General features: G+C 41.2%; 1 pseudogene; it reads right to left on the bottom strand.

Moving 5' to 3' along the window:
• The window catches only part of LOC123057121 (pentatricopeptide repeat-containing protein At1g59720, chloroplastic/mitochondrial-like), a 36,122-nt pseudogene that overhangs the window by 346 nt on the left and 17,680 nt on the right, over positions 1 to 18,096 (bottom strand).

Here is an 18,096-nt window from a genome sequence, read left to right as displayed (position 1 = left end):
CGGTGTACCTATCGTGCGTGGGGCGAGCTCACCTCCCTCCCCTGCTGGTCACTCTGCCCTTTCTCCACGGGCATGGCCATGGCCACGACGGGAAGGATGTCCGGCTTCACGGAAAAACAATGTCAGACCAGGAAGGACACCGACAAAAATGGAAGTCATGGGAGTTGACCAAGAGCCAGGTGTTGTTTCTGACAGATAGTTGTAAGATGAGTCACTGGAAATGCAAAGTAACATGAAGCACTTATAAATAGATGCATAAGTATGACATAATAAATTCTATTGTTTTCAATAGTAACAACAAAAACTATTTTATGAAGCAAAAACTATAGATGTGTGAGCAATCAAACATAGTACCATGAGGTTGCTATTTTCAAGGTGTTCTATAGCTGAAAGCTCCTTAATAAATTCAAAAGACAAACGTGAGATGGAACTGTTAGAACCAGTATAGAAGTTGAAACATTTTGTAAGATCAATTATTAGATATACTCCTGAATTAATGGCATATAGCATTTTCATGTCAGAAAGTTATACAGTGGAGGGGTCACCCCCTCCATTACTTTGTGTATAATATAGATTTCCTCCTATAACGTAAATAATATGAAATGTCTCTTGACATCCTATTATAAAATGAGAAGACTAATTGAGGCTCAATTTAGGCAACAATTCAGTCGCCTGCTATCATAACAGAACAATCGTAAGGATATAAGGTGCATTTTTTTTGCTCTCTTCGAGGTACATCAAGTTAGATCAAGATTTACTGTAGTACCCATAACTAACAACAGTAAACGTGCACTACAATTTTTGCACGAGAAAAATGGAAGAAAATATTTATAAGTTCAAGATATGAAAGAGAATGAAATCTGGGGAAACCGTCTTAGTGAAATTGATAAAGTTAACAAACTATATTGAATAGAAACATAAATTTTTAAAAGGCACACCATTAATGTAGTTCTTATATTTAAATATGCCTGTAAGTTCCTATAGAGCTATAATTTGCCGTCTTGATAGCACATAGGAACCCCTCTAGAAGAATATTGTCAAGCAGCAAGTCCTACAAAAGAAACCAGATGCCAGTTTAGAGAATATTTCCCAAAATCAGAGCTAATACATGTTCACGCAATTCATGCTCAGAGCCATTCTTACCAGAAATGTTTTATTTGGTGTGGCATTTTATAACACAACTGACGAGTGACGAGTGCCACTCAAGCGGAGGGCGGTGCCCTTGGTATGGTCCATGCCAGCAACCATACTAGCCTCTGATAAGTCTGGCTTGTATCCAGAGGATGCAAGCCTCTGCTCGATCTCATCCAGCTTCGCGTATATCTCCTGTGACCGAGGGGGTGACGTGTCGCCTACGACAAACTGATGAACCAGGCCATCCATTTCAATGGAGCTGAACCCTGGCTCCTTTTTGAGAACCTCGTCGCTCATCAACCGACGGACCATGCCCACGTTGTTCCACTTCTGTGCAGATGCATAGACCCTCGAGAGCAGGATGTAGACACCACTGACAGCAACATCCGGATGTTGGATTAATTATGCATCTATGGGATGCCATTAGCAGGATCAAAATTGCATCTAGATCACCCAATAACCATGAACAGAGAAGGGATCATAGGTTCTTTACATGTCACAGCAGTGGACATGATTGCATGCTCGATGCAGGCGTGATGAAGGGGTGATGTAGTCGAGGTAGAAGTCCTCCTCAACGTCCTGATGCCCTCAGGACGCCACCGGCACTGTCCCGGGACGGCAACGGCAGCTGGAGTAGGTCTTTCCGTCGCTGCAGCGCTCCCCCTGATCGGATGGGGTGAGAGGATATCAGGAGGGGAGTGAAACCGTATGAGAATTGTGATCGCGCAGGCTGCCAACCCTCTTCCGTACCTCCTTTTATCTAGCGCTGGAGACAGGGACCTAAACAATCAGTTGGTTTGGGTGCCCCCAATCAGGGCGCCTTAGTTGGGATAAAAAGCCCACGTACGTTGGTGCGTGGGGCCTTTTTCTCTAACGCTACCTTCTTTTTTTTCTATTAGACTAATAGATCTAACTGGCCTGTTTAAGCCGTCAGATCAAACCAACATTCTCCCCCTTGATCGTTAGGCTTAACTTCATTCCCCCATTCTACATAGGAATGATGTACCAAAGTGATGTGTTACAACAGCTCAAAACGCCATAGAACCTCAACACTTATAGCACACCCTGCCTATTTCGAAATGGAAAACATTTTGCTAATTAAGGAGTGTTTATTTTAATGGTCCTCTTATTCCAGAATCATAAGGCTTCTAGTAGTCCCATGCCGGCAACATGCTCACAAAAAATACTGGGTGGTAAGCCTTTTGTTAGCGGATCCGCAAGCATATGCTTCGTTGTTATATGTTTAACATCAATTATTTGATCCTGGATTCTATCTTTCACAACACGATACTTGATGCCAATGTGTCTGACAGCATCACTTGACCTGTTGTTACTCGTATAGAAAACTGTAGGTTCATTATCGCAGTATAATAAAATTGGTTTAGATATGTTGTCAACCATTTTAAGTCCGGGAATAAAATTCTTTAGCCATACAGCCTGCCCGGTGGCCTCATAACATGCTACAAATTCTGCTTGCATCGTAGATCCAGCAGTTAACGTCTGTTTGGAGCTTTTCCACGATATAGCTCCTCCCGCGAGTGTGAATATATAGCCTGACGTGGATCTCTTACTATCCACACACCCGGCAAAATCAGAGTCTGAATAACCAAAAAATTCTAGGTTATCATTTCTTTTATATGCAAGCATGAAATCCTTAGTTCCTTGCATATAACGCAAGACTTTCTTTGCAGCCTTCCAATGGTCCGGTCCTGGATTTGATTGGTATCTGCCAAGCATCCCGATTACAAAACATAAATCTGGGCGTGTACACACTTGAGCATACATGATGCTTCTGACAGCTGAAGCATAAGGAACCGACTTCAACTGATCAGTTTCATATTGGTTCCTCGGACATTGAAATGTCCCAAACTTATCGCCCTTAACTATAGGAGCAGGTGAGGGTGAGCACTTATGCATATTGATTTTTTTCAATGCTCTCTCAAAGTATGCTTTTTGAGATAGTCCTAACGTTCCTATGTACCTATCTCGATGCTGAGGACATACGAGGCTTCACCAAGATCTTTCATATCAAAACTGGATTACAAAAAATTATGCAGTGTATCCTTATCGCTACATGCCAACAATATGTCATGAACGTATAGGACTAAAAATGTGAACCTACTGTCTTTAAACTTAACGTATATGCAGTTGTCCACAATGTTTTCGGTGAAACCAAAAGTTTTGATAATTTTATCAAACTTGAGGTACCACTCTCTTGAAGCTTACTTCAAGCCATAAATTGATTTCTTTAGATGACATGCTAAATGTTCCTTCCCTTCCACAACAAGGCCTTCTAGCTGAGCCATGTAAACGTTTTCTTTTAATTCACCATTTAGAAATGTCGTTTTAGCATCCATTTGGTGTAGTTCTAGGTCGTAATGAGCTACTAATGCCATTATGACTCTGAAAGAATCCTTGGTTGACACAGGAGAGAAGGTTTGCTTATAATCAATGCCTTCTCTCTATGTATACCCTTTTTCCACTAGCCTTGCCTTGAACCATTCGACATTCCCTTTGGAATCATACTTGGTTTTGTAGACCCACTTGTGCCTACTTTCTTAGCTCCATCGGGAACTTCTACTAAGTCCCAAACATCGTTTGAACCCATAGACTTCAACTCGTCTTCCATGGCAACAAACCACTTGGATGAATTTTCACTTTTAATGGCTTCCTTATAAGAGGTTGGATCCTCCACATTTCCCAGATCATTCATATCCTCAATCATGAAAGTGACATAGTCATCTGATATGGCTTTCTTCCTCTCACGCCGTGGTCTACCCACAGGAGGAGGTGGTGGTACATCATGAAGGAAATATGCCCTAGAGGCAATAATAAAGTTGTTATTTATCATGAGAAATGTTTATTATTCATGCTAGAATTGTATTAACCAGAAACTTAGTACATGTGTGAATACATAGACAAAAAGAGTGTCACTAGTATGCCTCTACCTGACTAGCTCGTTGATCAAAGATGGTTAAGTTTCCTAGCTATAGAAAAAGAGTTGTCATTTGATAAACGGGATCACATCATTAGAGAATGATGTGATTGACTTGACCCATCCGTTAGCTTAGCACGATGATCGTTTAGTTTGCTGCTATTGTTTTCTCCATAACTTATACATGTTCCTATGACTATGGATCATGCAACTCCCGAATACCGAAGGAACACTTAGTGTGCTATCAAACGTCACAACGTTACTGGGTGACTATAAAGATGCTCTACAGGTGTCTCCGATGGTGTTTGTTGAGTTGGCATAGATCGAGATTAGGATTTGTCACTCTGAGTATCGGAGAGGTATCTCTGGGCCCTCTCGGTAATGTACATCACTATAAGCCTTGCAAGCAATGTAACTAGTGAGTTAGTTACAGGATGTAGCATTACGGAACGAGTAAAGAGACTTGCCGATAATGAGATTGAACTAGGTATGATGATACCGACGATCGAATCTCGGGCAAGTAATGTACCGATGACAAAGGGAACAATGTATGTTGTTATGCGGTTTGACCGATAAAGATCTTCGTCGAATATGCAGGAACCAATATGAGCATCCAGGTTCCGCTATTGGTTATTGACCGAAGATGAGTCTCGGTCATGTCTACATAGTTCTCGAACCCGTAGGGTCCACACACTTAACGTTCGGTGATGATCGGTATTATGAGTTTATGTTTTTGATGTACCGAAGGTAGTTCAGAGTCCCGGATATGATCACGGACATGATGAGGAGTCTGAAATGGTCGAGACATAAAGATCGATATATTGGATGACTATGTTTGGACATCAAAATGGTTCCGCGTGAGTTCGGGCATTTACCGGAGTACCGGGAGGTTACCGGAACCCCCCGGGGAGTGTATGGGCCTTATTGGGCCTTAGTGGGAGAGAGGAGGAGGCGGCCTAGGAGGGGGCGCGCCCCCCAAGCCCAATCCGAATTTGAAAGGGGGGCCGGCCCCCCTTTCCTTCCTCCCTCTATCCTCCTTCCTTCCTCTCCTACTCCTACTTGGAAGGGGGAAATCCTACTCCCGGCGGGAGTAGGACTGCCCTAGGGCGCGCCATAGAGGGTCGGCCCTCCCCCTCCTCCACTCCTTTATATACGGGGGAGGGGGCTGCTACCTCTTGAGCACTGCATTGGATTTCCCCAAAGAAGAGAGGATGATGCAGCAAAGTAGCGTAAGTATTTCCCTCAGTTTTTGAGAACCAAGGTATCAATCCAGTAGGAGGCCACGCGCGAGTCCCTCGTACCTACACAAAAACAGTAGCTCAACGCAACCAACGCGCTTAGGGGTTGTCAATCCCTTCACGGTCTCTTACGAAGGTGAGATCTGATAAAGATGATAAATAATATTTTTGGTATGTTTTGTATAGAGATGCAAAGTGAAAAGTAAAACCAAAGTAAAAGCAAAGCAATAATAAAGTGATGGAGATTGATATGATGAGAAAGAGACCTGGGGGCCATAGGTTTCACTAGTGGCTTCTCTCAAGAGCATAAGTATTCTACCATGGGTGAACAAATTACTGTTGAGCAATTGACAGAATTGAGCATAGTTATGAGAATATCTAGGTATGATCATGTATATAGGCATCACGTCCGAGACAAGTAGACCGACTCCTGCCTGCATCTACTACTATTACTCCACTCATCGACCGCTATCCATCATGCATCTAGATTATTAAGCTAAAAATAGAGTAACGCCTTAAGTAAGATGACATGATGTAGAGGGATAGTTTCATGCAATATGATAAAAACCCCATCTTGTTATCCTCGATGGCAACGATATAATACGTGCCTTGCTGCCCCTTCTGTCACTGGGAAAGGACACCGCAAGATCGAACCCAAAGCTAAGCACTTCTCTCATGGCAAGAACAACCAATCTAGTAGGCCAAACCAAACTGATAATTAGAAGAGAATTGCAAAGATAACCAATCATACATAAAATAATTCAGAGAAGATTCAAATATTATTCATAGATAGACTTGATCAGAAACCCACAATTCATCGGTCTCAACAAACACACCGCAAAAAGAAGATTACATCGAATAGATCTCCACGAGAGAGGGGGAGAACATTGTATTGAGATCAAAAAAGAGAGAAGAAGCCATCTAGCTACTAACTATGGACCCGTAGGTCTGAAGTAAACTACTCACACTTCATCGGAGAGGCTTGGATGATGATGTAGAAGCCCTCCGTGATCGATGCCCCCTCCGACGAAGCTCCGGAACAGGCCCCAAGATGGGATCTCGTGGATACAGAAAGTTGCGGCGGTGGAATTAGGTTTTTGGCTCCGTATCTGATCGTTTGGGGGTACGTGGATATATATTGGAGGAAGAAGTACGTCGGTGGAGCTTCAAGGGGCCCACAAGGCAGGGGGTGCGCCCTAGGGGGGGCGCCCTCCACCCTCGTGACCACCTCGTGGCTTTCTTGGCGGAGGTTCCAACTCTCCTGGATCTTATCTGATGAGAAAATCACGTTTCCGAAGGTTTCATTCCGTTTGGACTCCGTTTGATATTCCTTTTCTTCGAAACCCTAAAATAGGCAAAAAAAAACTACAATTCTGGGCTGGGCCTCCGGTTAATAGGTTAGTCCCAAAAATAATATAAAAGTGGATAATAAAGCCCAATAATGTCCAAAACAGTAGATAATATAACATGGAGCAATCAAAAATTATAGATACGTTGGAGACATATCAAGCATCCCCAAGCTTAATTCCTGCTCGTTCTCGAGTAGGTAAATGATAAAAACAGAATTTTTGATGCAGAGTGCTACTTGGCATAATTTCAATGTAAATCTTCTTAATTGTGGTATGAGTATTCAGATTCAAAAGATTCAAGACAAAAGATCATATTGACATAAAAATAATAATAGTTCAAGCATACTAACAAAGCAATTATGTCTTCTCAAAATAACATGGCCAAAGAAAGCTATCCCTACAAAATCATATAGTCTGGCTATGCTCTATCTTCACCACACAAAGTATTTAAATCATGCACAACCCCGATGACAAGCCAAGCAATTGTTTCATACTTTTGACATTTTCAAAACTTTTTCGATCTTCACGCAATACATGAGTGTGAGCCATGGATATAGCACTATATGTGGAATAGAAGGGTGGTTGTGGAGAAGACAAAAAGAGGGGAAGATAGTCTCACATCAACTAGGCGTATCAACGGGCTATGGAGATGCCCATCAATAGATATCAATGTGAGTGAGTAGGGATTGCCATGCAACGGATGCACTAGAGCTATAAGTATATGAAAGCTCAAAAAGAAACTAAGTGGGTGTGCATCCAACTCGCTTGCTCATGAAGACCTAGGGCATTTTGAGGAAGCCCATCATTGGAATATACAAGCTAAGTTCTATAATGAAAAATTCCCACTAGTATATGAAAGTGACATAATGAGAGACTCTCTATCATGGAGATCATGGTGCTACTTTGAAGCACAAGTGTGGTAAAAGGATAGTAACATTGTCCCTTCTCTCTTTTTCTCTCATTTTTTTTTGTTTGGGCCTTCTCTTTTTTATGGCCTCTTTTTTTTCGTCCGGAGTCTCATCCCGACTTGTGGGGGAATCATAGTCTCCATCATCCTTTCCTCACTTGGGACAATGCTATAAAAATGATGATCATCACACTTTTTATTTTTCGTACAACTCAACAATTACAACTCAATACTCGGAACAAAACATGACTCTATATGAATGCCTCCGGCGGTGTACCGGGATATGCAATGAATCAAGAGTGACATGTATGAAAGAATTATGAACGGTGGCTTTGCCACAAATACAATGTCAACTACATGATCATGCTAGCAATATGACAATGATGGAGCGTGTCATAATGAACAGAACGGTGGAAATTTGCATGGCAATATATCTCGGAATGGCTATGGAAATGCCATGATAGGTAGGTATGGTGGCTGTTTTGAGGAAGGTATTTGGTGGGTGTATGATACCGGCGAAAAGTGTGCGGTATTAGAGAGGCTAGCAATGGTGGAAGGAAGGAAAGTGCGTATAATCCATGGACTCAACATTAGTCATAAAGAACTCATATACTTATTGCAAAAATCTAGAAGTTATCAAAGCAAAGTATTACGCGCATGCTCCTAGGGGGATAGATTGGTAGGAAAAGACCATCGCTCGTCCCGACCGCCACTCATAAGGAAGACAATCAATAAATAAATCATGCTCCGACTTCATCACATAACGGTTCACCATACGTGCATGCTACGGGAATCACAAACTTTAACACAAGCATTTCTCAAATTCACAACTACTCAACTAGCATGACTCTAATATCACCATCCTCATATCTCAAAACAATTATCAAGCATCAATTTTTTTCTTAGTATTCACCGCACTAAAAAGAAAGTTTTACAAATCTTGAATACCAAGCATATTATTATTAATCAAATTACCATGCTATTAAGATTCTAAAAATAATCTAAGTGAAGCATGAGAGATCAATAGTTTCTATAAAACAAATCCACCACCGTGCTCTAAAAGATATAAGTGAAGCATTAGAGAAAAATTATATAGCTCAAAAGATATAAGTGAAGCATATAGAGTATTCTATCAAATTCCAAACTATGTATGGCTCTCTCAAAAGGTGTGTACAACAAGGATGATTGTGGTAGACTAACAAGCAAAGACTCAAATCATAAAAGACGCTCCAAGCAAAACACATACCATGTGGTGAATAAAAATATAGCTCCAAGTAAAGTTACCGATAGAAGTAGACGAAAGAGGGGATGCCTTCTGGGGCATCCCCAAGCTTTGGCTTTTAGGTGTCCTTAGATTATCTTCGGGGTGCCATGGGCATCCCCAAGCTTAGGCTCTTGCCACTCCTTGTTCCATAATCCATCAAATCTTTACCCAAAACTTGAAAACTTCACAACACAAAACTTAAAGTAGAAAACTCGTGAGCTCCGTTAGCGAAAGAAAACAAAAGACCACTTCAAGGTACTGTAATGAACTCATTCTTTATTTATATTGGTGTTAAACCTACTGTATTCCAACTTCTCTATGGATTATAAACTATTTTACTAGCCATAGATTCATCAAAATAAGCAAACAACACACGAAAAACAGAATCTGTCAAAAACAGAAAAGTCTGTAGTAATATGTAGCTAGCGCAAGATCTGGAACTCCAAAAATTCTAAAATAAATTTCTGGACGTGAGGAATTTATCTATTAATCATCTGAAAAAATAATTAACTAAATATCACTCTCCAAATAAAAATCACAGCAGTTCTCGTGAGCGCTAAAGTTTCTGTTTTTTACAGCAAGTTCAACAAGACTTTTCCCAAGTCTTCCCAACGGTTCTACTTGGCACAAACACTAATTAAACACAAAAAAACACAACCAAAACAGAGGCTAAATAATTTATTTATTACTAAACAGGATCAAAAAGAAAGTAATAAAAATAAAATTGGGTTGCCTCCCAACAAGCGCTATCGTTTAACGCCCCTAGCTAGGCATAACAAGCAAGAATAGATCTAGGTATCGCCATAATAGTAAGATAGATTATTAAAACTCATTTCATATTCTCTATGTTCGGCAGCAAGTTTTCTTTGAGGCAAGCAAAAGTAATCAAAAGGGCTAAATTTAACGGGACAAAAGTCCCCAAGATCAACCTTGGGAGGTATAGGTTCCTCCTTTGGTCCTTCATAATGCACAACCAATTCATCATTATAAGCATTCTTTTGACAGAACTTTGTGAGCCTATATTCTAGAGAATATCCTAGTTCATTATTTCTAATAGCCAAATCATCATTAAGTTCAGAAATTCTATCAACTAAAACATTGGTAGGAACCCTTTTTCTAAGATTTTCATTGAAAGCAACATAGTCTAGAGATTGAAAACGCATTATTTCTTCTTGATCAAAGAGGATAGCCTCTATGGGAGGACGGCAAGCATCCACCCTATAATGCGCAAAGATTTCTTTGGCTTCTTTTATTATGAATCTAAACTCATGAGCCAAAAAGATAGTAGCGGCACGCTTAACAAAAGAATGCTCAATATTTGAAAATTCCAGAAAAATCCTTTGTATGGAAGGATGCATGTGCATGAATTGTCTTTCAAGTTCAACTAAAAGCATGGCAATAGCGTCCGCAAGACTACTAGTTCTGTGAAGGATAGAACTACCCATAGAAGGTAAAACACCGGCACAAGTAAAGAAATCTTGAATAACTCCTTTTCCAATAATATTACCAGTACCAGCACAGAATTTTTTTGTACGAAAGATGGTAGGTTCTTTAGCAGGAGCATCAGAATTTTTCATGATATTATTATTGTCCATATCGACAATAATTTCCCCAATTTCAGACATAGAGGCAGAAGGTAAAGGACTTGACATAACGACAAGCTAGCAAACTAACACACAAGCAAACAAAAGGCAAACGAGCAAAAAGAGGCAAATAGAGAGGGAGAGGGAGGATAGAGAGAGAGGGCGAATAAAACGGCAAGGGTGAATTGGGGGGGAGAGGAAAACGAGAGGGAAATGGCAAATAATGTAATGCGGGAGATAAGGGTATGTGATGGGTACTTGGTATGTTGACTTTTGCGCAGACTCCCCGGCAACGGCGCCAGAAATTCTTCTTGCTACCTCTTGAGCACTGCGTTGGATTTCCCCAAAGAGGAGAGGATGATGCAACAAACTAGCGTAAGTATTTCCCTCAGTTTTTGAGAACCAAGGTATCAATCCAGTAGGAGGCTACGCGCGAGTCCCTCGTACCTACACAAAAAAAGTAGCTCAACGCAACCAACATACTTAGGGGTTGTCAATCCCTTCACGGTCACTTACGAAAGTGAGATCTGATAAAGATGATAAATAATATTTTTGGTATTTTTGGTATAGATATGCAAAGTGAAAAGTAAAAGCAAAGTAAAAGCCAAGCAATAATAAAGTGATGGAGATTGATATGATGAGAAAGAGACCCGGGGCCATAGGTTTCACTAGTGGCTCCTCTCAAGAGCATAAGTATTCTATGGTGGGTGAAGAAATTACTGTTGAGCAATTAACAGAATTGAGCATGGTTATGAGAATATCTAGGTATGATCATGTATATAGGCATCACGTCCGAGACAAGTAGACCGACTCCTGCCTGCATCTACTACTATTACTCCACTCATCGACCGCTATCCAGCATGCATCTAGAGTATTAAGTTAAAAACAGAGTAACGCCTTAAGCAAGATGACATGATGTAGAGGGATAGTTTCATGCAATATGATAAAAAACCCATCTTGTTATCCTCAATGGCAACGATACAATACGTGCCTTGCTGCCCCTTCTGTCACTGGGAAAGGACACCGCAAGATCGAACCCAAAGCTAAGCACTTCTCCCATGGCAAGAACAACCAATCTAGTAGGCCAAACCAAACTGATAATTCGAAGAGACTTGCAAAGATAACCAATCATACATAAAAGAATTCAGAGAAGATTCAAATATTATTCATAGATAGACTTGATCATAAACCCACAATTCATCGGTCTCAACAAACAAACCACAAAAAGAAGATTACATCGAATAGATCTCCATGAGAGAGGGGGAGAACATTGTATTGAGATCCAAAAAGAGAGAAGAAGCCATCTAGCTACTAACTATGGACCCGTAGGTCTGAAGTAAACTACTCACACTTCATCGGAGAGGCTTGGATGATGATGTAGAAGCCCTCCGTGATCGATGCCCCCTCCGGCGGAGCCCCAGAACAGGCCCCAAGATGGGATCTCGTGGATACAGAAAGTTGCGGTGGTGGAATTAGGTTTTTGGCTCCGTATCTGATTGTTTGGGGGTACGTGGATATATATAGGAGGAAGAAGTACGTCGGTGGAGCTTCGAGGGGCCCACAAGGCAGGGGGCGCGCCCTAGGGGGTGCCCTCCATCCTCATGACCGCCTCGTGGCTTTCTTGATGGTGGGTACAAGTCTCCTAGATCTTATCTGATGAGAAAATCACGTTTCCGAAGGTTTCATTCCGTTTGGACTCCGTTTGATATTCCTTTTCTTCGAAACCCTAAAACAGGCAAAAAACAGCAATTCTGGGCTGGGCCTCCGGTTAATAGGTTAGTCCCAAAAATAATATAAAAGTGGATAATAAAGCCCAATAATGTCCAAAACAGTAGATAATATAGCATGGAGCAATCAAAAATTATAGATACGTTGGAGACGTATCAGGGGCACCCCATAGACACACAAGTTGATCATTGTCTTAGCCGTGTGCGGTGCCCCCCTCCACCATAATCCACCTCGGTCATATCGTAGCAGTGCTTAGGCAAAGCCCTGTTCTGGTAGCTTCATCATCGCCGTCATCACACTGTCGTGCTGACGAAACTCTCCCTCGACACTCAGCTGGATCTAGAATTCGTGGGATGTCACCGAGCTGAACATGTGTAGATCGTGGAGTTGTTGTACCTTCGATGCTAGGATTGGTCGGATCGTGAAGACGTACGACTACATCAACCGTGTTGTCATAACGCTTCCGCTTACGGTCTACAAGGGTACGTAGACAACACTCTCCCCTCTTGTTGCTATGCATCACCTAGATAGATCTTGCGTGTGCGTAGGAAAATTTTGAAATTACTGCGTTCCCCCAAAGTGGCATCCGAGCCAGGTCTATGCGTAGATGTTATATGCATGAGTAGAACACAAAGGAGTTATGTGCGTGGGTATATACATATTGCTTGCCGTCACTAGTTGATTCTTTATTCACGGTATTGTTGGATGAAGTGGCTTAGACGACATTACGCGTACGCCTATGCGAGACGGGTTCTACCAACGTGCTTCCCACACAGGTGGCTAGTGGCTGTCAGTTTCTCCAACTTTAGTTGAATCGGTTTCAATGAACATGGTTCTTTCTGAAGATCCAAAAGCAATCACTATACCGCGTTGTGGTTTTTGATGTGTAGGTAAGAACGGTTATTGCTCAGCCCGTAGCAGCCACGTAAAACTTGCAACAACAAAGTAGAGGACATTTAACTTGTTTTTGTAGGGAATTTTGTGATGTGATATGGTCAAGACATGATGCTAAATTTTATTGTATGAGATGATCATGTTTTGTAACAGAGTTATCAGCAACTGGCAGGAGCCATATGGTTGTCGCTTTATTGTATGAAATGCAATTGCCATGTAATTGCTTTACTTTATCACTAAGCGGCAGCGATAGTCGTAGAAGCAATAGTTGGCGAGACGACAACGATGCTTCGATGGAGATCAAGGTGTCAAGCCGGTGACGATGGTGATCATGACGGTGCTTTGGAGATGGAGATCAAAGGCACAAGATGATGATGGCCATATCATATCACTTATATTTGATTGCATGTGATGTTTATCCTTTATGCTTCTTATTTTGCTTAGTTATGTGGTAGAATTATAAGATGAACTCTCACTAAATTTCAAGAAACAAGTGTTCTCCCTGAGTATGCACCGTTGCTATAGTTTGTCATGCCGAGACACCACGCGATGATCGGCTGTGATAAGATCTACATTCACATACAACGGGTGCAAGCCAGTTTTGCAGACGCAGAATACTCGGTTTAAACTTGACAAGCCTAGCATATGCAGATATGGCCTCGGATCACTGAGACCGAAAGGTCGAGCGTGAATCATATAGTAGATATGATCAATGTAGTGATGTTCACCATTGAAAAATACTCCATCTCACATGATGATCAGACATGGTTTAGTTGATATGGATCACGTGATCACTTAGATGATTAGAGGGATGTCTATCTAAGTGGGAGTTCTTAAGTAATATGATTAATTGAACCTCAATTTATCAAGAACTTAGTACCTGATAGTATTTTTCATGTCTATGTTGTTGTAGATAGATGGCTCGTACTGTTGTTCCATTGAATTTTAATCCGTTCCTAAAGAAAGCTAAGTTGAAAGATGATGGCAGCAATTTCACAGACTGGGTCCGTAACTTGAGGATTATCCTCATTGCTGCACAGAAGAATTGTGTCCTGGAAGCACCGCTAGGTGACAAACCCACCGCAGGAGCAAAACCAGCTGTTGTGAACACCTGGCAGAGCAAAGCTGATGACTACTCGATAGTTCAGTGTGTCATGCTTTACGGCTTAGAACCGGGACTTCAACGACGTTTTGAACGTCATGGAGCATATGAGATGTTCCAGCATTTGAAGTTAATATTTCAAGCAAATGCCTGGATTGAGAGATATGAAGTCTCCAATAAGTTCCACAGCTGCAAGATGGAGGAGAATAGTTCTGTCAATGAACATATCCTCAGAATGTCTGGGTACCACAACCACTTGACTCAGCTGGGAGTTAATCTTCCTGATGATAGTGTCATTGACAGAGTTCTTCAATCACTGCCACCAAGCTACAAGAGCTTCATGATGAACTATAATATGCAAGGGATGGATAAGATGATTCCCGAGCTCTTCACAATGCTAAAGGCTGCGGAGGAAGAAATCAAGAAAGAGCATCAAGTGTTGATGGTCAACAAGACCACCAGTTTCAAGAAAAAGGGTAAAGGGAAGAAAGGAAACTTCAAGAAGAACGACAAGCAAGATGATGCTCAAGTGAAGAAGCCTAAGTCTGGACCTAATCCTGAGACTGAGTGCTTCTACTGCAAAGGGACTGGTCACTGGAAGCGGAACTGCCCCAAGTATTTGGCAGAGAAGAAGGATGGCAAAGTGAAAGGTATATTTGATATACATATTATTGATGTGTACCTTACTAATTCTCGCAACCTCTACATCTAATATTTGCAACTCGAAACAGGGGCTATGGATTAAGCGAAGATTAGGTAAGGACGTGGTGACGATGCGCGTGGGGAATGGTTCCAAAGTCGATGTGATCGCCGTCGGCGCGCTACCTCTACATCTACCTTCGGGGTTAGTTTTAGACCTAAATAATTGTTATTTGGTGCCAGCGTTGAGCATGAACATTATATCTGGATCTTCTTTGATGCGAGACGGTTATTCATTTAAATCGGAGAATAATGGTTGTTCTATTTATATGAATAATATCTTTTATGGTCATGCACCCTTGATGAGTGGTCTGTTTTTACTAAATCTTGATAGTAGTGATACACATATTCATAGTATTGAAGCCAAAAGATATAAGTTTAATAATTATAGTGCAACTTATTTGTGGCACTGCCGTTTAGGTCATATTGGCGTAAAGCGCATGAAGAAACTCCATGCTGATGGACTTTTGGAATCACTTGATGCTTGCAAACCATGCCTCTTGGGCAAGATGACTAAGACTCCGTTCTCCGGAACAATGGAGCGAGCAACATATTTGTTGGAAATAATACATACTGATGTATGCGGTCCAATGAGTGTTGATGCTCGCGGCGAGTATCGTTATTTTCTTACCTTCACAGATGATTTGAGCAAATATGGGTATATCTACTTGATGAAACATAAGTCTAAAACATTTTAAAAGTTCAAAGAATTTCAGAGTGAAGTGGAAAATCATCGTAACAAGAAAATTAAGTTTCTATGATCTGATCATGGAGGTGAATATTTGAGTTACGAGTTTGGTCTTCATTTCAAACAATGCAGAATAGTTTTGCAACTCACGCCACCTAGAACAGCACAGCATAATGGTGTGTCTGAACGTCGTAACCTCACTTTATTAGATATGGTGTGATCTATGATGTCTCTCACTGATTTACCGCTATCGTTTTGGGGTTATGCTTTAGAGACAGCTGCATTCACGTTAAATAGGGCACCATCAAAATCCATTGAGACGACACCTTATGAACTGTGGTTTGGTAAGAAACCCAAGTTGTCGTTTCTTAAAGTTTGGGGCTGCGATGCTTATGTGAAAAAGCTTCAACCTGATAAGCTCAAACCCAAATCGCAGAAATGTGTCTTCATAGGATACCCAAAGGAAACTCTTGGGTACACCTTCTATCACAGATCCGAAGGCAAGATATTCGTTGCTAAGAATGGATCCTTTCTAGAGAAGGAGTTTTTCTCGAAAGAAGTGAGTGGAAGGAAAGTAGAACTTGACGAGGTAATTGTACCTACTCCCTTATTGGAAAGTAGTTCATCACAGAAATCAGTTCCAGTGATTCCTACACCAGTAAGTGAGGAATCTAATGATGATGATCATGAAACTTCTGATCAAGTTACTACCGAACCTCTTAAGTCAACCAGAGTAAGATCCGCACCAGAGTGGTACGGTAATCCTGTTCTGGAGGTCATGTTACTTGACCATGATGAACCTACGAACTATGAGGAAGCGATGATGAGCCCAGATTCGGCAAAATGACTTGAGGCCAGGAAATCTGAGATGGGATCCATGTATGAGAACAAAGTGTGGACTTTGGTTGACTTGACCGATGATCGGCAAGCCATAGAGAATAAATGGATCTTCAAGAAGAAGACTAACGCTAACGGTAATGTTACTGTCTACAAAGCTCGACTTGTTGCAAAAGGTTTTTGACAAGTTCAAGGAGTTGACTACGATGAGACCTTCTCACCTGTAGCGATGCTTAAGTCCGTTTGAATCATGGTAGCAATTGCCGCATTTTATGATTATGAAATTTGGCAAATGGATGTCAAAACTGCATTCCTTAATGGATATCTTAACACTGGTAGAAAAAGGGCCTATAGTCCCGGTTCGTAAGGGCCTTTAGTCCCGGTTCGTAAGGGCCTTTAGTCCCGGTTCCTGAACCGGGACTAAAGTGTCGGTACTAATGCCCTGACCCTTTAGTCCCGGTTCAATCCAGAACCGGGACTAAAGGGCGCGGCCACGTGGAGCTCCACCTTTAGTCCCGGTTGGTAACACCAACCGGGACTAAAGGAAATTTTATGATTTTTTTTTGAAAAAAAAATTTGAAATTTTTTTTTGAGTTTTTTTTATTTTCAAACTTCTGAATTATTTTAACCTATAGTCTGTAATCACCACCCCTCATCACTTCTCAATTTATCCTCTAATCACCCCTCATCATTCCAAATCATCTAACTTCCCGAACGGTCACCCATCCTCCCACTCCCCCAGCCTGAGCACGCTTAACTTCCGGGTTCTATTCTCCCTCGCTCCAAGTCTGCACTTGTTGTTTTCCTGACAATAGTAAGATGTTAATCCTATTAACCTTCAGGAATTTCGCTTGAGCATGAAGTGACACATTTCACTGTTTGAATTTGAAACTATTGTTTTAAAAAACAATAATTATTTAGTAACACTAATATTTCTTGAATAATTAGTTTGACCATTGTTTGACCACAGCTTGACCACAGTTTGACCAGATTTGACCAAAATTGAAATAACTAAAATAATTATTTAGTAACACTAATATTCTAGAATAATTAGTTTGACCATTGTTTGACCACCGTTTGCCCACTGTTTGAATATTTTTTAAATTTTTTCCACTCTAGATCTTAAAAGCCCCGTAACTTTTTTTCTATTAGGTATTTGAGGATTTTGAAATGTTTAACGAGGTTCCCCCCAGTTAAATTTGGATGTAACTTTCCGAGTAGATGATTTTTCATATAAAAAACTTTTTCATCTGCAAAAGTTATGCCCATTTTTACAAATTTCAGAGAGATTTTGCAAATAAAGTCAAAATTCACATTTGCAAATTTTCCCAACAACTAGACCACATATCACATGAGAAACTTATTTTCTTTTATTTTTTTTGACATTTCCATTATTTTCTTTTATTTTTTTAAACTGAAAGGGCGATGCACGGGGGGGGGGGGGGGTAGAGTTTGAAAATGGGACCTTTAGTACCGGTTCGTGGCACGAACCGGGACTAAAGGTCTCAACCCCATTAGTCCCGGTTCGTGCCTCAAACCGGGACTAAAGGTCTAATCTTTAGTCCCGGTTTGAGGCACGAACCGGGACTAAAGGTCATCGCACCCTTTAGTCTCGGTTCATGTCTTAAACCGGGACTAAAGGGCCCGAGTGAACCGGGACTAATGCCTTAGCCGCACGAACCGGGACCAATGCTCACATTAGTCCCGGTTCTAGACTGAACCGGGACTAATGGGCTGA

The sequence above is a fragment of the Triticum aestivum genome, chromosome 3A, assembly GCF_018294505.1.
Source record: "Triticum aestivum cultivar Chinese Spring chromosome 3A, IWGSC CS RefSeq v2.1, whole genome shotgun sequence".
Taxonomy (NCBI): Eukaryota; Viridiplantae; Streptophyta; class Magnoliopsida; order Poales; family Poaceae; genus Triticum; species Triticum aestivum.
Note: the sequence above shows the minus strand (reverse complement) of the source record. Positions and strands in the feature narration are given on the sequence as shown.